Source organism: Armigeres subalbatus, chromosome 2, assembly GCF_024139115.2.
Source record: "Armigeres subalbatus isolate Guangzhou_Male chromosome 2, GZ_Asu_2, whole genome shotgun sequence".
NCBI classification, from domain to species: Eukaryota; Metazoa; Arthropoda; class Insecta; order Diptera; family Culicidae; genus Armigeres; species Armigeres subalbatus.
The window spans coordinates 45,029,826-45,054,573 of NC_085140.1; the positions used below are offsets into that span (position 1 = coordinate 45,029,826).

The 24,748-nt window shown below is 40.9% G+C and overlaps 1 protein-coding gene and 2 long non-coding RNA genes across 3 annotated transcripts in view; all 3 read right to left on the reverse strand.

The window, feature by feature from the left end:
• Positions 1–24,748, reverse strand: part of LOC134208949 (uncharacterized) — a 540,525-nt gene that overhangs the window by 223,489 nt on the left and 292,288 nt on the right. The gene's annotated exons all lie outside the window — the stretch shown is intronic.
• LOC134214339 (uncharacterized) lies at positions 16,532–17,247 on the reverse strand. The gene is made up of 3 exons (XR_009979742.1): positions 17,191–17,247; positions 17,058–17,128; positions 16,532–17,004 (listed from the first exon to the last, which is right to left on the reverse strand). It is a non-coding gene; the product is annotated as an uncharacterized LOC134214339 (long non-coding RNA).
• LOC134214747 (uncharacterized) lies at positions 18,814–19,210 on the reverse strand. Its single transcript, XR_009979890.1, has 3 exons — positions 19,082–19,210; positions 18,953–19,023; positions 18,814–18,899 (listed from the first exon to the last, which is right to left on the reverse strand). It is a non-coding gene; the product is annotated as an uncharacterized LOC134214747 (long non-coding RNA).

The following is a 24,748-nucleotide window of genomic DNA, read 5'->3' on the forward strand; positions in this document are numbered from 1 at the left end:
AGCTCCAAGGTTGTTAAGCGTCGTCTACGCGAAAATCTTGAGGCCGACGAAAGATTCGGCTTCCCACAGCATGCCTTCCATCCTGGGTGAGAAACCGGGACCTACATTTCATCGGTCTAAGAGAGGTATTACAATGATTTTACTAGTTTTCCAGTGGGATTTACTATATTTTTTTTTATATAAGTACATAAACACTGCACAACCAAGTACGAAAAGCTTCGTTTAGCTTAGCTTGATTGACTGTACCCTTCATAATAGAAAAAGAGTTCAACACTGATTGCTACAATAGACCGAGAAACCCTCTACATCTCCGTGACCGTCTATGGGAAGTAACCTTAGTAAGAAACTCAAAATATTCATTTGTGAAATTTATTTTGAAAACACAAAGACGACAACCGTGTTAAAAACCAATTTAAAGCGTACTTCAATGTGATTCGGTTGATAAGCGATAGCACGACCTGGCACGCAATGCACGCACGGTGGCATCTGTATACTAGGATGAATCGCTCTTCTTTCGATCCAACCGACGTGCACTACAGAAGCTCGATCCATAATCACTTATAAATTATTTATCTTCACTATCCCTCGACGAGAGAAAAATACACACGCAATGCATGTCGTGGATTCTGCATTCTGAGAAAATCGCTCTTCTCTCGATCGAACCGATGCTTACTATAGAAGCAAATCGAAAAAAAAAATCAGTTGTCGCGAACTGGCTTTTCATTTTAATTTGTTATCAAAACCAACAATAAACCTTGCATTTGGAAGGTTCACAGGATTTAAAAAATCATTTAAATAGAGCATTTAAAAATAAATCCTTAGGGTGAACCTGAGGGTGACTCCGTTTTAAGAACCCTTCTTTTCACCAAGTGCCTATCGGACCTTGGTAACCCTAGACAAGTGATGAACTGTAACCAAATTCACGGAAATCGAGAATAAAAAACTGCTTCCTTGAGCTCAGGTAGTGTCGTTTTTTGATGAAAGTCAATAAGAATCTCAATCAGCAAGATTCTCATGTTAACATTCCGTTCATAATGAAATGATAAAAGAAATTGAAAATAAACAAACAATATGAATTTACAATGTTATGAAAACTCAGATGTGAATATGTACATTATGTGGATTATGATTTGAAAAATGTATTGGAGGTAACCACTTTTCCTTCGAGAAGATTCGAACCCACGACGCCAACCTCAGTACGCTAGACTGGTGCTTTTAACCAACTAAGCTACGAAGGACCTCCGTCGGTCTTCGCAACTGAGCGGCTAATGAATAAGCCCTATATTACTGTCCATAGAAACAAAGTTGATTATAGTGGAAGTAATTTGAAGAATTGTGAAGTGTTATAACCGTGTAACGTTTTCTTTAAGACACTCCAAAATAATTAATTATTCAGATTATGTTTTTAACAATAAAAGTCATGTTTCAAGATCTTGTAGAAATTTCCATCCATTTTATTTAAAAGTCGGTCTATCATAGAATTCGCAAACTGGAAATTCAAACCCGGCGGCGTGGGTCGGCGTGGGCTAACTTTATGCATACAAAACCTGTGGATTTCTTCGGAAGCTTCAAGGAATTCCCCTCAAGATCCTTCAGGAATTCCCCCGGAAGTTTCTCCGGAAGTTCCTCCAGGAATTCCTCCGGAAGTTCCTCTAGGAATTCCTCCGGAAGTTCCTCTAGGAATTCCTCCGGAAGTTCCTCTAGGAATTCCTCCGGAAGTTCCTCTAGGAATTCCTCCGGAAGTTCCTCTAGGAATTCCTCCGGAAGTTCTTCTAGGAATTCCTCCGGAAGTTCCTCTAGGAATTCCTCCGGAAGTTCCTCCAGGAATTCCTCCGGAAGTTCCTCTAGGAATTCTTCCGGAAGTTCCTCCAAGAATTCCTCCGGAAGTTCCTCCAAGAATTCCTCCGGAAGTTCCTCCAGGAATTCCTCCGGAAGTTCCTCCAAGAATTTCTCCGGAAGTTCCTCCAGGAATTCCGCCGGAAGTTCCTCCAGGAATTCCGCCGGAAGTTCCTCCAGGAATTCCGCCGGAAGTTCCTCCAGGAATTCCGCCGGAAGTTCCTCCAGGAATTCCGCCGGAAGTTCCTCCAGGAATTCCGCCGGAAGTTCCTCCAGGAATTCCGCCGGAAGTTCCTCCAGGAATTCCGCCGGAAGTTCCTCCAGGAATTCCGCCGGAAGTTCCTCCAGGAATTCCGCCGGAAGTTCCTCCAGGAATTCCGCCGGAAGTTCCTCCAGGAATTCCGCCGGAAGTTCCTCCAGGAATTCCGCCGGAAGTTCCTCCAGGAATTCCGCCGGAAGTTCCTCCAGGAATTCCTCCGGAAGTTCCTCCAGGAATTCCGCCGGAAGTTCCTCCAGGAATTCCTCCGGAAGTTCCTCCAGGAATTCCTCCGGAAGTTCCTCCAGGAATTCCTCCGGAAGTTCCTCCAGGAATTCCTCCGGAAGTTCCTCCAGGAATTCCTCCGGAAGTTCCTCCTCCGGAAGTTCCCCCGGGAATTCCTCCGGACGTTCCCCCGGGAATTCCTCCGGAAGTCCCCCCGGGAATCCCCCCGGAAGTTCCCCCGGGAATCCCCCCGGAAGTCCCTCCGGAATTCCCCCGGGAACCTCCGGAAATCCCTCCGGAAGTTCCTCCGGGAATTCCTCCGGAAGTTCCTCCAGGAATTCCTCGGAAGTTCCTCCAGGAATTCCTCCGGAAGTTCCTCCGAATTCCTCCGGAAGTTCCTCCGGGAATTCCTCCGGAAGTTCCTCGGGAATTCCTCCGAAGTTCCTCAGGAATTCCTCCGGAAGTTCACTCAGGAATTCCTCCGGAAGTTCCTCCGGGAATTCCTCCGAAGTTCTCAGGAATTCCTCCGGAAGTTCCTCAGAAATTCCTCCGGAAGTTCGTCCATGAATTCCTCCGGAAGTTCCTCCGGGAATTCCTCCGGAAGTTCCTCCGGGAATTCCTCCGGAAGTTCCTCCGGGAATTCCTCCGGAAGTTCCTCCAGAAATTCCTCCGGAAGTTCCTCCAGGAATTCCTTCGGAAGTACCTTCAGGAATTCCTCGAAAGTTCCTGAGGAATTCCTGGAGGAACTTCCGAAGGAATGCCTGGAGGAACTTCCGAAGGAATTCCTGGAGGAACTTCCGAAGGAATTCCTGGAGGAACTTCCGAAGGAATTCCTGGAGGAACTTCCGAAGGAATTCCTGGAGGAACTTCCGAAGAAATTCTTCGAGCAACTTCCGAAGGAATTCCTGGAGGAACTTTCGAAGGAATTCCTGAAGGAACTTCCGAAGGACTTCCTGGAGGAGCTTACGAAGGAATTCCTGGAGGAACTTCCGAACGAATTCCTGGAGGAACTTCCGAACGAATTCCTGGAGGAACTTCCGAAGGAATTCCTTTAGGAACTTATTTTATTTTGCTTCTTAGTCTTAACTATGTTATTTGTCTTATTTGTCTTATTTGTCTTATTTGTCTTATTTGTCTTATTTGTTTTATTTGTGTTATTTGTCTTATTTACACCAGCACCACTGTTATCACCCGAATTATTTTCAAAGCTTTTGTGTAAACCTTGTACAGAAATCCTCTCACGATATTTTCTAATGTTGTTCTAGAAACGGCTAATGTTTTCATTTTCCAAAACCAGCTGGAGTTTGTTTATTTTGATTTCCTCATTGCGTGATTGGTCGGCGCTGCTGCTGTTCTCTCGCCGAACCACTGCATGAGTGATAAATTTCTTCCGCATTGTTGCCAATTCCTTTTGTTCTCCGTTTACGGCAAATTCTCAAGCAATTGTAAACTGCATAATGATGAAATAATTTTGGCGACACTGACAGCGTCATTCTGGCGGACTGAATTGGGCAATTTTCTCTCTCAGAGAGTGCTACCACGTGCTTTTTTAACGGAAAACCCTTCCCTCAGACCTTAATGAGAACACTAAGCTGCGAGGCGGCTCTGTCCCCCAGTGTGGGGATGTAATGCCAAGAAGAAGAAGAAGAAGATAGCACCGGGCACCGGTTGACCGGGTACCAGCCAGAAGATCCAGTCCAGATTTCCCGATAGTTGAGATAGAGAGGCGTCGGGAGGTAAAAGCACGAAGGAAGGCCGTCCGTTTTCCTTTGGAGACTTCCTACCAGCCATCCCGAAATGGTAAGTGCGTTGCAAACATACAGTGGAAACATGATCAGTGCCGTATCAGCGTCCAAGAAGCCAAGAGAAAGCAATGTGGGGATTTACTCGATTCCATTGACTCAGCCCAGCTCGCCGCCGAACTGTGAAGGAAAGTATACTTTGACGTTGAAGACCGTATTTCCGAACCTCCGGAAGCTGACAAAGCGCTCGGGAAGTATTTTGTTTCGTTTATATTCATAAGTGGCTATCCGAATGAATTCCAGAAATCCATCACCGTCGGAACCTCTTTACTCGGAAACTTCAAAGTCTCGTCAAAAACCGTCACCTACCCGCTAAAGACATATTTCTGCGGAAGTTCTTCCAGGAATTGCTGCGGAAGTTCCTCCAGATTTTTTTTTCGGAAGTCAGGAATTCAGGAATTCTTCCGGAAGCTTCTTCGGAAGTTCCTTCAGAAATTCTTTCGGAAGTTCCTTCAGAAATTCCTTCGAAAGTTCCTCCAGGAATTCCTGCGGCAGTTCCTGAAATTTTTTTTTTTGGAAGTTCCTTCGGAAGTACCTTCAGAAATTCCTTCGGAAGTTCCTCCAGGAATTCCTTCAGAAGTTCCTCCAGGAATTCCTAAGGAAATTCCTCCCGGAATTCCTCCGGAAGTTCTTCCAGGAATTCCTCCGGATGTTCCTCCAAAAATTCCTCAAGAAGTTCCTCCGGAAGTTCCTCCAGGAATTCCTCCGGAAGTTCCTCCAGGAATTCCTCCGGAGGTTCCTCCAGGAATTCCTCCGGAGGTTCCTCCAGGAATTCCTCCGGAGGTTCCTCCAGGAATTCCTCCGGAGGTTCCTCCAGGAATTCCTCCGGAAGTTCCTCCAAGAATTCCTCCGGAGGTTCCTCCAAGAATTCCTCCGAAGTTCCTCCAAGAATTCCTCCAGGAATTCTTCCGGAAGTTCATCCAGGAATTTCTCCGGAAGTTCTTCCAGCAATTCCTCCAGGAATTCTTTCGGAAGTTCCTTCAGAAGTTTCTCCAGGAATTCCTCCGGAAGTTCCTCCAAGAATTCCTTCGAAAGTTTGAATGAATTCTTTTGAAAGTTTCCTCCAGAAATTCCTTCGGAAGTTCCTCCAGGAATTCCTTCGGAAGATCCTCTCGAAATTCCTTCGGAAGTTCCTTTAGGAATTCCTTCGGAAGAAAGAATTCACGAGAAAATGTTTCGAAAACTCATTTATTTATTTAGTTTACATTTAAACAGATAACACTGAATCAACAATTTGACGCCATAATACACGGTTCGAGGCCGCATCTCTCCACCCTCGAATGCGCCCCACGCTCGCCAAGTCGTTTTGAACCTAGTCTGCCCCCCTTGCTCGCTATGCTCCACGCCGTCTCGTACCTGCCGGATCGGAAGCGAACACCATATTTGCAGGGTTGCTGTCCGTCATTCTTGCAACATGTCCTGCCCATCGTACCTTTCTGGCTTTAGCTACCTTCTGGATACTGGGTTCGCCGTAGAGCTGGGCGAGTTCGTGGTTCATTCTTGTTTTCGAAAGTTTGCGTTTCATGTTTCAAAAACTGTCAAAATATTTTAAAGACCGAACTACATTGTATTCAAAGGAGATTGGAAGGCCAAAGACACGATGCAACTCATCCATAGGATCAGAAGCATCATCCGGAGATGGCCGCCATCAAACGGTCATGTGATTCCCCAAGTAACATTTTAAGTTTCATTCCGCACTAAGAATGGTTTTCAAGATCAATTTATAAGATCTAACAATAAAACCGAGTAATACACGGCAACCTTCTGATGACCACTATATAAGTAAGATATTGCCAAGTGGCCCTCTCCAGATAACCACTATAAACCTATAAGAGCATTTAGAAGCCCTTTTTAAACCACCCGCAAAAAAGGGAATTTGGCTGCGGCAGCTGTCAAAATGTTGCTTTAAAAAAAGAGAAACAAATCTTTGCAGAAAAATAATAACAAAATGGATTGTTGATGAAAATTATGATGACGACATCGAAATAATATTTTATTTCAGGTTGTTTTTTTTTCGATTGATAAGTACCATTGAAAAGAAGTGCGCTTCCGATTTTATGGTCAAATTTTGTGAAAAAATAAGGTTGAACACCACGCGCCGGCCATATAACGTAGTTCAGGGAAATAATTCGAAAATATTGATTACCACAACATCTAGGATGTCCACTAAATCGATTAGTATTTTTGTCCAATATTAATAAAATTATTTATCGGAAAAAGTATGATAAGCGGTTAAAATTTCGTCAAATCATACATTTCAGTGATATATTTTACTGACTGCGAAATGTTTTTCCCTTTTTCAATGTGGTCATCATGGAATTTGATCGGAAAAATTTTGCTTTTATAAAACACCGTCATAAACTCTTCCCAATACAAACATTCTTATGGTGGTAATTCATTTGACCACATTATGACCAAAAATTGTAGCTTTATTCGAGCGTTGAAAATTGGATTTATTACGCTCTTTATCACTACCATATATCTGTTCATATGGTCAATAGGCATTTGACGTTTGAAGCTTTTTTCAGCAGATTTATGGGAGGTTTATTGATAGCAATAAGAGCGCCAATAAAACTGAGCAATCAGCTTGGTGATTGCTGTCATAAGTCCGCAATAAGAATTAGATAAATCCAAGAAGCATGGTATTTGTTACTTAGGACATGCAACCACCGTCGGACCACGGACCATATGCTATTATTCATTAATCTAAGTTTAAAGACTAAGGCCAACTCTTTATATAACGTATATCAGATTGAACTGTACTTCAATGCAGTTTTCTTCCCGAACCATTCTTTTCATTCCCGCTATTTAGTGGCCACCCGTTAAAAGATAAAATAACTGGCAACAATGTCAAAAGTTTGCACCGAAATATCATTCAAATATCAAGCTATGCTATGAATAAGAACAAACTAATGGCGCATGATATTGATCACTTACACATAGCATAACTTATTCTTCCTATGATATTTTAGTGCGAAATATCCCAAACTTCATCTATTGGTTCTCAGTGTAATTACAGCTGACCTGGCAATAACGGAGTAGCAACCGTGGGCGGTCAATCATGCTCATGCTCATGATATTTTAGTGCAAAATATTAATATTGTCGTCAGATCTTTTATCGTCTACTCGGGTAACCGTGCGGCAAAATGCGCGCAGCTACGATGCGGCAATGTTCCAGTAATGCCAATGAAAAAGAGAAGAGGAGGAAGTACTTGGAAGTAGACAAATGTCATATTAACGAGCCTTAAAATGTGTATTTCGGGCAAAGACTAAATCATTTTTTTTTGTAAAAATGTTCGAAAATCTACCGCTTCAATAGTACCTTAATAACCACCTTCGTGGTAAAAAAAAATACTCTGCGGTGTGGTCAATTTTTTATTTTTTCGATTTTTTTACATTGGTTTCGAGGTTGATCCAGTTTTTTACGTGAATGCTTAAATCTAAATGTTTTTCCGGGAATTTATTCGGTTTATAAACAATTTATAAAATAAAAATAAATGTGTTTCCGAACTTGAATGGTTTATTGCCAATGTCGAATAGCATAGCATTGCACAAATCGAATGGCCCCGTTGTCAAAATGAAATGTTGTTAAAATCGAATGAGGTCTGTATAGCAATTGAGAACACAAGAAATGTATAGAATTGGACAGATTCATGAAATTCGGCTATTTAATGTTTTAAAAATTGAAGTATTTTTACAATCTGGAAATTTGGTAAATAAATAGATAAAACAAGATTTGCAATATAAGGAATAGGCGAGAGTATAGCTCTTATTGGGGGTCCTCCTTAGCCTAACTAACGCGCGGCTACAAAGCAAGACCACGACGGTGGCTGGGTTTGATTCCCGGTGTCGGTCTAGGCAATTTTTCGGATTGGAAATTGTCTCGAATTCCCTGAACATAAAAGTATCATCGCGTGGCGACGAGGCGGCGATTTCCCAGTGGGGGATGTAATGCCAATAAGATGGCTCTTATTGACATTAAAACTTAAAAAAAAAACAAAATGTTATTTTATAATAAATATTTTTGTATGTCGACTCAATAGAACAGAAAAGTTAATGAAAATCAAATTCGAATTAATTATTCGATTGATTTTTTTCACTCTTACTGCCTAAAATTCACATAATCTATTCCTACGTCGTATTTTACCTGCCAGGCCAGGTATTCGCAACAGTTTCTTCAATTCCAACGATCTGAGTCATACATCCCTGAGCGATTGCATTTTCAGCTGTTTTGATGCTGCTGACCGACGAAAACTGATATGATTCAATATTTATCTTTCCGTCTTTCTGGCTTCGTATTTTTATTTTTTTACCCAGTTTGGTTTATGTCCGACGTACCCCTCTGGGATTCATCTTCGATCGAGAGGTAGACAAAAGCGAACAAGAAGCACTACAAAAGGGGAAATCAGAGACGGTCGTGTTTGGGACGGTTCGATACTGCTGGCTGCTTGGGTGTCGTGCCGTACCACCATTCCTCATTCCATGCGAACCATCATCCATGGCAACCAGCAACAGCATCTCATAAAAACCCATAAAGTAAACCAACCATCAGGCATTCAATGGACGAACAAATCCGAACGTTCATCATGGAGAGCAAACTGAAAGGAGTTTGTTTGGCAGATCTTTGTAAATTTACTACATTCACGATGTTCACGAGTTGTCTTATATCACGTTCCGTTTGCTTGCAGAGCAGCGCAGATGGATTCAATGAATGCGAATTGAACGCCTGAGCGGGTACGGACAATATGGGAGAGAACGTGCGATCGCGTTCGCGGGCCATATGATTGATGATAATTAGACAAGACACAATACCATTTTGCTCGGGCATCGTGCTTTGCACGTCGTTTGCTGGACAGAAGGTACTTAATTCTAGGTATTTAGACGATATAGAATGTTGCGAATGTTACGGAAAAGGCATCCGGGTGTAGTTAATGTGCATTACTAAATGGCCCTACAACACCAATACAGAGGTAAATTAGATGACGAATGGGTGAGAAATCTTACAACGAATACGTGATGTAATAGACTTTCAACATGCCATAATTATTGTTGCCATTATTTTCTGCTAAAGATGATTAATATTATATTCCACAAACTGTAAAACTGATTGGAGGGACTGTTTTATCATTACTCTATAACACGTGATTTTATAAAGTAAAATCTCGATTAACGTGAAATATTAGTAAAGAATTTGTGGGGTTTTATTAAATATGTGACGGAAATATGATCACAATTGAGGATATGGCATAACCCTTTTTGCCTTTTGTTTTTGGAAAGAAACATGACGTAGTTTACATTCTCAAAAAAAAAACAATATCGTAGCTCACGTACAATTACAAAAGCTAACGAAATACGGGGAAAGTGGAACAGAAACTTTTAAGCACGATAGCGAACGACTACGCTTCAAACTACATTATGTTTGTATGAAGCAGTAAAAAAGTTTTTAAGAATTGAGCTCAGTCGAAAACTTTCAATTACGCTCTACAAATGCTACTTTTCAACTTTTCAGCATAAATTTAATATTTTACGAAGCAACATGCTCGAAACACATTATTTTCGCCAAAGAATGTCACCCCATCTCTCCTTGTGTATGGCGGATGGACAAACATTCCGCCCTGGCATCCAAGATAAACATTTTTATTTGCCCATAAATCCCTACATAAATTGCATAATTTTCTTGTTTTGGTTGTGGTCCCATTTAATTTCCCAACAACAATCTCGCAGATGGACATCATCGCACAGCTTGTTACCATCTTGTTCGCATCGAACCAAATACAAAATAGGTATAGTGAAAAGTTCCGCCACAAAGGAAGAACCAACATTGAAAAGAGGCTTATCTTGCGAGTGTTTATTATACTGGCAGTCGGATCAGATTCGAGTCGACAAAACAGAGGCCTACTCAAAAAATCAACTTCAATTTGGAGTCACCGCTGGCGTTGCCCATCCGCTACCGCAGTCCAAATTCTTATCTCCCACACAAATCTGTCCTAATTCATTCGAGAATGGATGACAAGAGACAACCGGGCGGAGGAGCGACATTAGCCGCGATTATCAGCCATTAACGCGACTGACGGTTATTGCAAATGGAAGCACTTTTACGTAAATTTTAAAATTTTCCTGATCGATCTGGTACACACGACTTGAACAAAGCCTGTACAAACGAGCAAGGCCTAATTGGAGTGGGATAATCACTGCCACTATGGTGTTGGGTTTTCCTGGTGCGTGCTCCAACCACCGGTCACGAATTTACCCTTTTCAGTTTTCAGCAGCCAAATGTGTCTTTGTTTTTTTTTGCTTCGTTTTATTGTTGCCTTTGGTGGATTTTTCTTTGTGACGAAATAAATATACCCAGGAAGACTTTCGCGTCGCAGTCGTCGTCGCTGCTGAGGTTGCTCGTCACGATGCAGTGGGATCCCGCGCGCAAGTGACCGAACGGGGCCAATTCTTGCTCGAGTTTTCGCGTGTTCAGTGAATTATCAAGAGATGCCCTACAGTACACTGTTTTCCGTGCTTGGTAACTTCAGTGGACGAACAAACCGAACGTTCAAAATTCAGATTCCTTTCACTCGTTGTTACTCTTACCCTAGTATCAAACTCATAACAAGTTACATGAATAAATCGATTTTATAAATTTTAGAATTACAATTTATTTTGTATTCGATTCGTGAACAAATTAATGTTACTAAATAATAATTTTGATTTAGATCTAATGAACACAAATTTAGCAAAATATAAATTTGAATTTTGAAAATCAATCAGAACCTTTTGTTGTACAGGCACTACTGTATCGTTCTCAAAACTAAGCTACGTAATGATTCACTGCTTTGCTCTGGGCGTTCCAAGTAGTTCTGAATAGGTTTGCGACAAACAATTTCAATTTGATTTCAAGAAATGTCAGCATCGTAAAAGTCGTGTTACGACTGTAATAGCCTTCACCATAAGACATTCCTCCCAACATTAGAAATCTAAATATACAACCAAACCCGAATGTTCCTGGCACCTGTCCAAGATCTGCCGTCATCGTGAGAACGCAGGAATTCCGACCAGAAAGAGGGACGACGACTTCGGCTCGAAATCCCTGAACCCTGCCATCGCATTTCCACCGCATCTAGGATTATGTGACTTAAGCGTCTGAAAATGCGCGTAGTCAGTCACACACAGTGGGTTGACACAGAAAAGAACAACAAACCAAACGCCGCGCCGCGCACTCAAATGGCACCGAAAAGAATTGTACAATCACGGTGTAGAGCCTACACTTGGCACCGGGCCAAGAACAGAACCGGTTTGTACCGTACGCGGCTGGCAGGCAGTGGGAACACCGTGGACAAGATTACGATGGCCCAGGGCACAGAACGAACACCCGGGTCCGGGTTACATTGTACCACCATCGATGTAGACAGCAGGTAGGAGCCACCAACGTGCGACCGGAGGACAGAGGCGATCAAGTCACCGAAAATGAACAACCCGTTCGTTCCTTCGTTTGGGAAAAAAAAACTCGCCACGAGGCGAGCGGGAACCTGTTTCAGCGGCTATCTAAGTCTGGTCTACAGCGACTTTTATAATTGCAATTCTTTTGGGACGCGAAAAAACAACAACTATTTACTGAAAATAACCTACGGGGCATGCGTGATATGTTGCTGTGGTGCACAAAACGTTGGCAAACCTCTCTAGCCAGGAGGCATGTCGTTAAACAGTCAGACATTCAAAAACAACACGCAATAAATTGCAGCCAGCCAGAAGAAAAGAACGAAACCAAAAGCCGACCTAAAGTAAATTGACGAGATTTTTGCCAAAATCTGACAAATGGTATGTTTGCAATATTCTCTTTATTGTCACACGTTCCCATATTCGTTATATGCAATTTGAAAACAACAAACGATAAAAAGGTGGCCACGTCTAATTTATCTTGGTACAAAGAATGGCATTTTTAGGGGCCCTCCTTAGCCTAGTGGTAAGATGCACGGTTATAAAGCAAGACCATTCAGAGAAAGGCTGTGTTCTTCTCCCGGTGCCGGTCTAGACAATTTTCGGTTTGGAAATTGTCTCGATTTCCCTGGGCATGAAAGTATCATCGTGTAATAATCGTGTAAGTATCATAAGCTGCGAGGTGGCAATATCCCAGTGGGGATGTAATGCCAATGAAGAAGAAGAAGAAGAAGAAGAAGAAGAAGAAGAAGAAGAAGGAGGACAACTTTTCGTAACAATTAAAACTCTCAAGTGGTTATCTGAGTGTTGTGAAAATGTCGTCCTCTTACTAGGACGGAAATCAATCCCACACTCCACAAAATGCTGATGCGGATAGACCACTGAAGCCGATAATAGCTTGACCAAGGATCCAACATTTTATTCAGAAAACAAAAAAAAACCATCATGAAAGAGGTGAGATGTTAGACACTCGTTAGTATACATATGTTGGTAACATAATTTTTAGAAAGAAAGTCTTTTCTAGTGGAATGTTTTCGCTTGTTATGGGACGAGTTAATACTATCCCATTCAATGCCACCGCTTGATTGTAACTTTACAAATACGTACTTCGACCTCAACAATATGGCCGTCTTCAGTGTCTAGTACTTGACTCGACAAAAGTATTTCAAAATCCTCCGGCAGATATTTTCCATACAGTTGAAATGAATTTATTTTTTTGCAATTCCTGATCAAAATATCTGGTTTACAGTTCGTCTTTGAGTGATAAAACGGCCTACTTTTCCATACCAACGAAATGGGTGCTTTAATAAACATTAGGGTTGCATAATATTCATTTTAACACTCATTTGGGAAAACCAACATCAGAACAGTAGTTACGCCAACATCAGAACAGTAGTGACCACATTTTGCTGAATTAGCTTCGGTAAGTGCTCAAATAGTGAATTCTATGCGCCCCGTAATAAATTAAATAGTTTGGTGGACACGACATCAAAAATTTCCAAAGTCAAGTACATCTATCGCTTCACGGCTTACCGAACTATGCAATGTAGCACGGTAAATTGAATCTAATTGTTCTCCGCAGCACCATAATTTATTGGCAAGAATGATCTTGTGGAGTAAATTAGACTGTACAATTTGGGTACAGATTTATAAAAATTAAAGTCCATTTTTCGTCATTGCAAAAAATAGCGTGTGCAACTCGTTGCAAAACTCGATTTTTCAGCACTCGTACGTAGTATTTATCCAACTCAGCAAGCCTCGTTGGATAAACGTAGTATCTGTTCCTATATCAATAACAATAAGCCAATGTGCATATGAGATGCATTTATTTCTCACCCAATAATCAAGAAACATGAGAATAATTATGCTCGGCTCACGTCATTTTAATTGATAACAATTTGGTAACTTCAAAATGAAATTGTTATCACATTATAGAAGTATTTAGCTAAAAACATCATCACTGCCATGCACCTATTTCAATAACATTCAAAAAAGTTAATCCTATGCCTGTACCTATACCAATAATACTGTTTCCAGCATAAAATACGCACACTATTACTTGTGTGTATACGTAACGATATGATTGCAGTGATGCTGAATTCTTCAATGTTTCGTATTTGAGTTGAAATATAATTACAAAATTCCAGTTTTCGTTGTAGTTTTCCAACTTATCAGTTCAATTTTATGTTTGTCTCTCTTATCTCTTCGATATACTTTGTTTTACAAACATAAGAATTGAATTTCACAGTAAAAGTTCATTCAAGTCTTTACGAAATAAAAATCTAGGTCGGCAACCCTTGCCGATGCTGCAAGCCATGTAAATAGTTTGGAATACGGACAAGAATAATTTAGACGTTGTTCGAAATAAACCTATATCAAACTATAGGAAATCGCGTTAGTTTTTCAAAAATGATTATATTTATAGTGAAATTGTGATGTGCTCTATGTGTTGTGAAGTGTATTTTGAAAGGATTCATTCGTTTTAGCTTGAAATTGAGTGGAAAACAACGGCGTGAAATGAGATGAATCTGCTAGTAGCAATCGAGCAGTGCATCAAATCAACAGTTCAGAGGTAGGAAAATGAAAATGAATGTGTTTTATAATTTTGTTTTTAATAATTTGAGTCTTGTGAACTAAAACATTACTCAAACGGAATTTTAAATAATATTCCAAACATTGGAGAAGGTGGTCTATTAATTATTGTGTACATACGATGTGAGAAATTGTAATCAAATTGATTTTTTATTTGGTTTATCGACGGTTGAGATTAATATACGGGCTGTTATTAATATGGGAACAGATACCCTACAACTCGTGCTGAAAAAATCATCTTTTTGCAACAACAAACTTCTATTATTTTGCAAGTGTTATTTAGGAAGATATACTTTTTGCCTTTCTCGTACAACAAAGTACCGAAAAGATATTATTTCACTCTGCAAACAACCTTTTTATATAAGTCTCGGAGACCCATAGTGTTATATATCAATCGACTCAGCTCGACAAGCTGAGCAAATGTCTGTCTGTTCGTGTGTATGTGTGTGCCGAAATGTGAGAAAAACATTAGACCATTCACCATTGAACTTGATAGAGATCGACCGTTGCGTTTAGAAATTACTGAGAAAATGGTACATCGAACCATATTAGCGCCATATAAGGTTGGTGTCTTGGCTAAATGCAAGAAAGGCAGTATCACTACTCGGTGAATTAAGTTGGGTTTTTATTTCTTAAATCGATTTTATTCTTTATTTATTTTTTCTCAAGATTAAATACGAAGTAGAGTGTTATGAATCAAGTAAATATTGATTCAGACCTCGCTTTATTTCATATTTTTGAGCTTTTCATTTGATTGTTTAAGAATCATTTAAACATTTTTAAGTAATTTTGAGTTTACATATTATACAAAAACAGAATCGGATAAAACGCGGTGTTCTCGCTCATTGTCCGTTAGGGATCATATTTTTTGCGCACCGCTGCGCAAAACAAGTTGAAATGCATGAGGTACACCGGGGCAAGTTGAAATGCGGGGTAAGTTGAAACGGAAGCTGTAATTTAGAACTGAAATGACCGAATGTCCTGATAATTTTTGTTAACAAACTACTCCCCCAAACGCACCATCTGACTGCCATTCCTGGAAGATTGCAGCTACTAAAAGTAATCCCTGCTATTGTTTATTTTTTGCCCTTTGCAAAATCCCAAACAACTATTTGACGTGTCAATGAAACAGGTCTCAAAAAGATGTTTGGAAGATTTTTTTTAATTAAAATTGCATGGTAGGTAATGTTTAATAAGCATAATGATTATGAAAAGTCTATGGAACCATTCTGAAAAGTAATCCGAGTGGTCACAAGTAGGACGTAATCAATATAATAAATTTTTAGCGTAGTCCGTTCTCTAGAATTTGGTCCTGAAAATTACGCTTGTGTCTTTGTTGCATACTGCCATTATTCGCAAAAGAGTCCCATGTCAGTTTTCTCCGACATGAGTAATTTGCCTTTGAATTTTTCAAACTTGTTTTACATTGAAACTGCATGCTCGATGCGTATCTAAACTTTCAGGGTCGTTTGTTTTCCCAACTTACCTCGTTTCGTCTTCTTATAGGTGCTTATTGCCCTGCAGGACAGTCGGTATGCATAACAATACCCGTCCACCAGAGAACCACAGGTACCGACGTAAACAAAAGCGAAGGTTCCAACATCCAGATCGGCTCAAAAGCCTAAAAGAATTTAGTTTGGGAACAACCACCGGAGGACAAGGCTTGGTGGCTCCTTTGCGAGCCCGAACAAAGCGGAGAAGGCAAATGGAAAAGTGAAAACTTGTTTATCCAGGGATTGCGCTAGTGTAATAAGTTCGCTACCACCGGTTTTTAACTTAACATGTCTAGATTTATTTGCCCTCGGGCATTACTGTACGTCACACATTTTTAGGGTACTTGCTTGAGAGGGGCATGCCCCGGGTCCTGAGTGTGGGCTGCTGCTCTGCCTCGAGGGGCCGGTAAACGCCAGTATGGATGGTGGTAGCTGAATGCCCGGCGATGTGGTTGAATGGCCGACGATGAATGGCCGACGACGAATGGATGGCCGTTGATGAATGTATGGCCGACGATGAATGGATGGCCGACGATGGATTGGTGGCCGGCGATGGTTGACTGCCCAACAAGGACTGAATGGTCGGCGATGCGGGATACCCGACGATGGCCGAATGGTCGACGATGTTGAGTGGCCGGCGATTGTAGAATTGTTGCCGAGGTTGGGTGGCAGACGATGGTTGAAGTGCCAGCGATGGTTGAATCGGCGTTATCGACGATATTGAATGGCCGCCGTTGGTAGCGATAGTTGAATCGGCGAGGTCGGGTGGCCGGCGATTGTCGATGGCTCGGCGAGATTAGATGGCCGACGATGGTAGAAAGGCCAGCGATGTTGAATCGGCGATGTTGGATGGCCGACGATGATAGAAATGCCAGCGATGTTGGATGGCGATGGATCGGCGATGATCGATGGCCGACGATGGTAGAAATGCCAGCGATGTTGGATGGCGATGGATCGGCGATGATCGATGGCCGACGATGGTGGAATGCTTCTAATGGCGCTTCGCACCGGGACGGTGGGGCTTGGGAGACAATGAAGATTGAAGATGGCGGCCGTGCAAATTATGGTGATACGTGGCTACAGGAATCTTCTTGGCGCTTCTCACCGCGGTACTTATCCCCAATGGCCGCACACCGTTAATGTCCTCCGAAATACGGCACTTTGTTGCACCCGGGAACGGCTTTCCGGGACCACCACGGCTTCTTCTTCAGTTGGCTCCTTTCCCCGGCTTCTTCTTCCGATCGCACCTCTCGACTGAGGGAAGCTGGCTTGAGGTAGTGCACTGGCTGGGCCACCGTAGTGACCTCCGAAGTCTTTGGCGGAAGCGTTGGAACCTGTTCCAAAGGAACAAAAGAAAAAAGGCCCTCTATCGGACCTGCCACATGGCATTAGCACCCTAATGTGTGACGACGATTGAGAGCGTGTTACCTTTTTTCGTATGTGTTTGTTTTAAAACACTTCCACTAGACTTTATTAGGTCTTCACTGACCTAGGAAAAACTTAAACAAAAGCACAAAATTAAATAAAAAAGCACTTCACTTTTCACGAGGTCTTTTCTAACCTCTTTTTATAATTATTCTTAAACACGTCGCGCACTACCACTTCCTTCGAAGGTTGCGACAAAAAGAAATTCCTCTTCGAGGCTGAGGTTTAACTAGGCGGATGAGGATTGGAGAACAAACTTCGTGTGAAGCACGAAGTTTGACAGCATATTCTCTCCTACCTTTTTCAATCAAATGCCTCTGGTGACCTCTATCTATGAGTTTTTTGTGGCTTGAGTGTTGATTTTAGCAACTCCCTGCACTGCTGTCAAGAAACTTTCCTATAAGGTGAACGGAACGAGACGAGTATACTGTGGGTATGGCGATGTCAAACACGCGTGAGAGCCTGACAGGGCCAACACTCACTGATGGGTGTCTGACCGAAAATAGGGTGTGACAAAATTAGATTTTTTAATTCCTCAATTGCGGTGGAGCCAGCAACTAGTTTGTAATGAACGGTTACAACATGGAGAAATACAAAAAAAGCTAAAGATTGAAAAACAGAATATGACATTATGTTCTTTATCTGTGTATATTGCTAGGGGAAAATTGAATGGGCCATATTTAAGTTTATTTTTTGTATAAAAAAATAAAAAAATATCAAAATCTGGAATGCGAGTAAATATTAAGTTGAGACAACACAAGTGGGATTTGATTCTCAAATTTCTAGAACAAAGCTTACTATTTTATCAGTTTTTTCTTACACAGGAGACAATTTTGAGCGTATTTCTGAAAGAAAATCAAAACTGCTCTGCCTCGAGGGGCCGGTAAACGCCAGTATGGATGGTGGTAGCTGAATGCCCGGCGATGTGGTTGAATGGCCGACGATGAATGGCCGACGACGAATGGATGGCCGTTGATGAATGTATGGCCGACGATGAATGGATGGCTGACGATGGGTTGGTGGCCGGCGATGGTTGACTGCCCAACAAGGACTGAATGGTCGGCGATGCGGGATACCCGACGATGGCCGAATGGTCGACGATGTTGAGTGGCCGGCGATTGTAGAATTGTTCCCGAGGTTGGGTGGCAGACGATGGTTGAAGTGCCAGCGATGGTTGAATCGGCATTATCGGCGAGGTCGGGTGGCCGGCGATTGTCGATGGCTCGGCGAGATTAGATGGCCGACGATGGTAGAAAGGCCAGCGATGTTGAATCGGCGATGTTGGATGGCCGGCGATTGTCGCTGGATCGGCGATGATGGATGGCCGACGATGGTAAAAATGCCAGCGATGTTGGATGGCGATGGATCGGCGATGATCGATGGCCGACGATGGTAGAAATGCCAGCGATGTTGGATGGCGATGGATCGGCGATGATCGATGGCCGCCGATGGTGGAATGCTTCTAATGGCGCTTCGCACCGGGACGGTGGGGCTTGGGAGACAATGAAGATTGAAGATGGCGGCCGTGCAAATTATGGTGATACGTGGCTACAGGAATCTTCTTGGCGCTTCTCACCGCGGTACTTATCCCCAATGGCCGCACACCGTTAATGTCCTCCGAAATACGGCACTTTGTTGCACCCGGAACGGCTTTCCGGGACCACCACGGCTTCTTCTTCAGTTGGCTCCTTTCCCCGGCTTCTTCTTCCGATCGCACCTCTCGACTGAGGGAAGCTGGCTTGAGGTAGTGCACTGGCGGGGCCACCGTAGTGACCTCCGAAGTCTTTGGCGGAAGCGTTGGAACCTGTTCCAAAGGAACAAAAGAAAAAAGGCCCTCTATCGGACCTGCCACATGGCATTAGCACCCTAATGTGTGACGACGATTGAGAGCGTGTTACCTTTTTTCGTATGTGTTTGTTTTAAAACACTTCCACTAGACTTTATTAGGTCTTCACTGACCTAGGAAAAACTTAAACAAAAGCACAAAATTAAATAAAAGCACCACTTTTCACGAGGTCTTTTCTAACCTCTTTTTATAATTATTCTTAAACACGTCGCGCACTACCACTTCCTTCGAAGGTTGCGACCGAAAAGAAATTCCTCTTCGAGGCTGAGGTTTAACTAGGCGGATGAGGAATTGGAGAACAAACTTCGTGTGAAGCACGAAGTTTGACAGCATATTCTCTCCTACCTTTTCAATCAAATGCCTGTGGTGACCTCTATCTATGAGTTTTTTTTGTGGCTTAAGTGTTGATTTTAGCAACTCCCCTGCACTGCTGTCAAGAAACTTTCCTATAAGGTGAACGGAACGAGACGAGTCTACTGTGGGAATGGCGATGTCAAACACGCGTGAGAGCCTGACAGGGCCAACACTGATGGGTGCATGACCGTAAATAGGGTGTGACATATTTAGATTTTTTTTATTCATCAATTGCGGTGGAGCCAGCAACTAGTTTGTAACGAACGGTTACAACATGGAGAAATACAAAAAAAGCTAAAGATTGAAAAACAGAATATGACATTATGTTCTTTATCTGTATTGCTATGGGAAAATTAAACGGACCATATTTAAGTTTATTTTTTGTGTAAAAGAGTATCAAAATCTGGAATGCGAGTAAATATTAAGTTGAGACAACACAAGTGGGATTTGATTCTCAAATTTCTAGAACAAAGCTTACTATTTTATCAGTTTTTCTTAAACAGGAGACAATTTTGAGCGTATTTCTGAAAGAAAATAAAAACCGTCAAAAATTTACATGGGACTCTTATGCGAATCCTGGCGGTATAGTCACCTCTACAACCTCGTGCATCTCATCTTGAGTATCACTTAGTACATATATTTTGTTTTTAATGCGGCAAAGTCAGGTTATGTCTGTATATAGCACAGTGTTTCAACTTGCCCCGATATGTGGGGCAAGTTGATACAATGCATGTAAAAAATATTTTCAGTATACAAAATATTTATATAAAAGTTTGGTAAGGTTGTTTATTTTTTATGCATAATATTTTGCCCGAACTAGCAAACACCGCGAACGGATTCAAAATTTAGCAAAGGGTGATTTTTTTACAGCACTTCAAAGTTCAACTTTGAAAAAAACCGTTTCAACTTGCCCCGGTGTACCTTAACCAGAACCGATGCCCAGGGAATTGGAGCCTTTAAAAATATCCTGGAGTATGGCTTCCGAAACACTTCATTATCTTAACAACTTGCGAAAAACGACTCTCACAGTATGCTAAATATCGTAAATGCATATAGAAATGAAAAGTGAGAAACTTTTCATTTCGCATTGAATTCAATCCCTTGATAATTAACAGAATACGTAGAATTTTTTTTTTAATAAAACTCGAATTCTTCAACTTTTTCAGCTATGCTGGCAACCATATGAAAGGAGCATTTCAAGGATTTGTTGACGAGGAAAATAAAAGTGTAGGTATATAAAAACAAAAAACTTTTTACTGCTGCTGCCAACTGGAAGTAAATGGCATCGAAGTAAACAGTCGGTCCCTCGTTGTTTTTTTGACAAATGAGTGACACATCACATGAAAAAAACGGGTGTGACGCTTTCCATTAAAATCGAGTTTGCTAGTGCGTGAATTCTCAATAATTGAGAATGATTTTACCAACACTGGTGCCATTTTTTTCAATACTGGCGCCAACAGCAAGTGAGCACCGCCAACACGAGCAACGTGATATTTTTCTTCAGATTCACTAAAACGCAACCATAAATAACGCCATCTACATTTTCCCATTTAAACTTTTAATCAGTTTAGCATCGCCTTAAAGGTGACCAATTTGGATGAAAATCAGGGTATCAAAGGGCTTGTCATTTTTTTGTACTTCTGAATAAATGTATTTTATGTGAACGAATACCCAACCAGTGGATGACAAACATTAATACAATTCTGTATCAAAACCTTCCGAAAACTATATAAAATACAAATGTACAGATTTGAAGGATTTTGGCACAATTGCTACACTAAATATACACAATTATGTTTAAGTTCAATAAGTTTTGGTGAAAGAATTCTTCATTTTTGGATTTTTATGTCAAAAATTTATACAAAACTGCTAAATTTTATTTTTGGGTGAAGCAGAAACAGATGACATTCTGATTAAATTAATGTTTACATAACTTAGTAGTTCTTTTTTCACAGAAAAAAGGACGTTTTACTTAGAAACAAAAGGCTCACAAGGGGACGCGTCGTCTTCAACGGCTCTCAACGGCCCATGTACTATTGTTAAAAATCACCCCGTAATAGCTTGCATATTGCAACAGATGGTTTTTTTCTGCATTTTCCGCACCTTTGACCATTTGCAGAGCATAAGGACATGTTGGTTCGTTGGCTTACAGGGTGTTCAATAAGTTCGAATACACTTTCAAAAAATGTTTAAAAATTGAGATTGAATTAATTTTTTTCCCGGTTTCATTTCATTGAATGTATTGTTTATAAGGAACATTTGTATCACTTCGTTTGGAATGACCTCTATTTTGTACTTCTCCACCAGCTTCAAACGTTTCTAAAACCCATCGCAAGCGGCACGCACGATCTGCATGGGTATTCCGTTCCAGATTTTGAAAATTACGTCTTGAACTGGTCCAAGTTGCTGACCTTGTATTCGTCCACCTTTGACATAATAAAGGATTAAACAAGAAAGTTAAGAGGATTCAAATTCTGGAAGCTGGGAGGCCGCACAGTTTTGTCCAAAAAGTCGATGAAATTAAATCGCATTTTCCGTGTATAAAGGGGTATCGTCCTATTGGAACACGTAGGGCTCATTATTGTATTAGCACTGGGGGCATCAACCGTCCCCAAAACCTTAGTTTCGCAGTACGCCGCAATGATTTTGACCTTAAAAAACGGCTATTTACGATGCCCCAATGCATTTTAAACGCGCGTAATAAACAAACAAGTGACAGAATGTCAACACCATACACATTCGTTAGCGTATATATACAGCTAACGCTGACACCAATCCTAATACATAATATGTACATTGCGCATACAAACACAATGATGAAACATTAACAAATTTTGTATTCGAACTTATTGAGCACCCTGCATATAAAAGAAGCCAAAAAGAATTTCATTACAGGAAAAGATAAATAGAAAAAGAAAACAAAAAAATTTAGGAAAATTATACTTAAGGATTTTTGAGCCAATTGGAATGGAAACCAACTCGAAACCATGCGAATTCTGAAGTCTTGAACAGCAACTTTGAGGAAATCCGGTGGGCCGCACTCCAAAGCTTGTAGATTTGACAACGTTTTTCCCCTTTAACTTTCAAGAAAGCAAATCTTCACGAAAATTTTCCAAACTGCGACAGTAAGCTGTTCTCATAGTAAAACAGAATCTGTGACAGATATTGCGGCATATATCTGTTTACTTCAGTTACTGTAGGACTTTAGCTTGACTATGACGATATCCATATCCAGCGTTTGGCGATTTTTGTCAGTGACCATTTTGAAATACATAGATTCCCGGTTTTTAATCCTATTTCAAAGACCAAAACTGACCAAAAATTCCGATAAATTTTCATAAATTCAGAATTGGAAGTTCACATGGATTATTGGATATCTGATCTCACTAGCTTTTTTGCGTATTTTGCCTTAATGCACAACATTTAGAGGTAATTTTTCCATAATTAGAAAAGAGGTTCTTGAAAAAATGACACACAGTTCTAAACAGTTCCATTGTCCCAAACATCCATTATAGATTTTGCAGCTTCTGGAATTAAATTTCGTAGAGAGTGCTGGGCTCCACGATGGCTTCTCAAAAATAGGAGACTTATTGCTAAATTCCCAAGACAGAATAGTCAATCCTAAATTGACAAACTATTCAGGAGTTGAAACTTCTGAAATTTGAAAATAGTTTCTTTTTTCGCAGGAATACGGATTTTTTTTTCATATTGCGTTCAGGTGTAGTTGATCTTTGAATCTTTGAATAGATTTCAAACGAATGAAATTTCAAATGAAGCTCCAAACTTCAGCTCTCATTTGTAATTTTAATTGGACAAACAAAAACATTTGCCAACTAAAAGCAAAGCTTGGATTAGACTTGGATTAGGAGAGACAAATTATTCAAAAAAAAAAAACAAAACTACTGAACTTGTCAATAATTATTATATTTATATTTTTATAGAAGCGAATTCCGAAACATATATTAAATTGCTGCACTAACAAATATTGTGTAAATCCATAACTGGATTTGATTTTAGTGTGTTTATAATTTCGGCCATCTTGATTTAATTTATATATATTCCTTCATCACAAAATACAGGTACGGATTAAGATCCTTACGTTTTGCTACAACTGAATCAGAAAAACTTTGCAAAACAAATCGGCCAATAGTCCAAATCAAACTGAGTCAAGATTTTACCAGCCTGAAACAATAAAAGCCTTTTATGAATTAAACACATGAAACAAATGTGGACACATAAAAAAAATTAAAAGCATGAATTGACAAAAATTTGAACCTTTAGTCCACTAAAAGGCAATTTTCTTACTATATTAGAAACAAAGAGAGGAAGTCAAAATTGAAAATACGAGACCTTTCTGTTGAGTTCGAAAAACTTATCTATAAAGTTACATTTGAGTGGTGGAATTTCATGACATAGGGGAAATGTCCCGATTTCCATCTCACTGAGCATATATTCATCTCATCGCGAAAAATTTTGTCGCTTCTTTTTGTCAACGTGCGTGCTCACTGCTGAAAAAATCACAAAAACAAGAAACAAACCAAATTGCTTTCCACTGCTTTGTTTTTGATGGGATGAATGTCGGAGCCCTGAGATGAATTCCAGGAGCAGTTCCCCTAGTACTTTGTCGCCTTATGATAAGTGAAGACATAAAAAACATATAAAACGGAAAACCCCTCATTTCTCCAACCATCACATACGCATTGCGTATTCCTCATACCTCTATTCTCGCGCTCAGCAGCACCAGCACCCGTTGATTGACACCAAACACCTTTTCCGCAACAGGCACAGTTCAGTATTTGCCGCTCCTTAAATATGGCTCTTCTTGTTCTCCTTCACCACTAACCTTACGAACCACCACCTTTCAAGGTAAATACTACGCTCGCACAGCAACAATAACGCAAAACAATTTAATGTTTCCAGACTGTAGACACAAGAAGGGAACAGAGCGCGCTTGTTGTTGTGACTGCTCTGGTGCAGATGTTTGCACTTCACGCAAGACTTCGTTCAGTTACGTTTAGGAAGCTGTTTCGCTTTTTCATCTAAACTGAAAGTAAGCTACACTCTGCACTGTGCTCTGATGTAGTTCTTATTCAGAAAGAACGTTGGATGTTTAGATGTACAGACCGTCGCCAGAATAAACAAGTTGAGCCAAACAAACGAATCTTTCAAATCACGTTTTCTCCAGCGATATGATGCACTTGTTAGATGCGGAGAGAACAGGTAGATTTTCAATGTACAGAACCAGACTAACCAGAATTGTGACACAGCAGCAGTGCAATACGGCTTCAACTTCCTACGCAGCTGCCTGTTTGAATGTTTTCGAACTTAACGTTCCACGCAATTCAACATCGTACAACACAGCACTCCACAGAACACTTCTCTGTTCAACGGAGAAGGTCTCCAACACGAAACGTACTACAGCACTTTAATTCGTCGAAATAACCGGTTGTGGCCAAATTATCCGATTCGCTCTTCTAGTCGCGAGACTAAACTC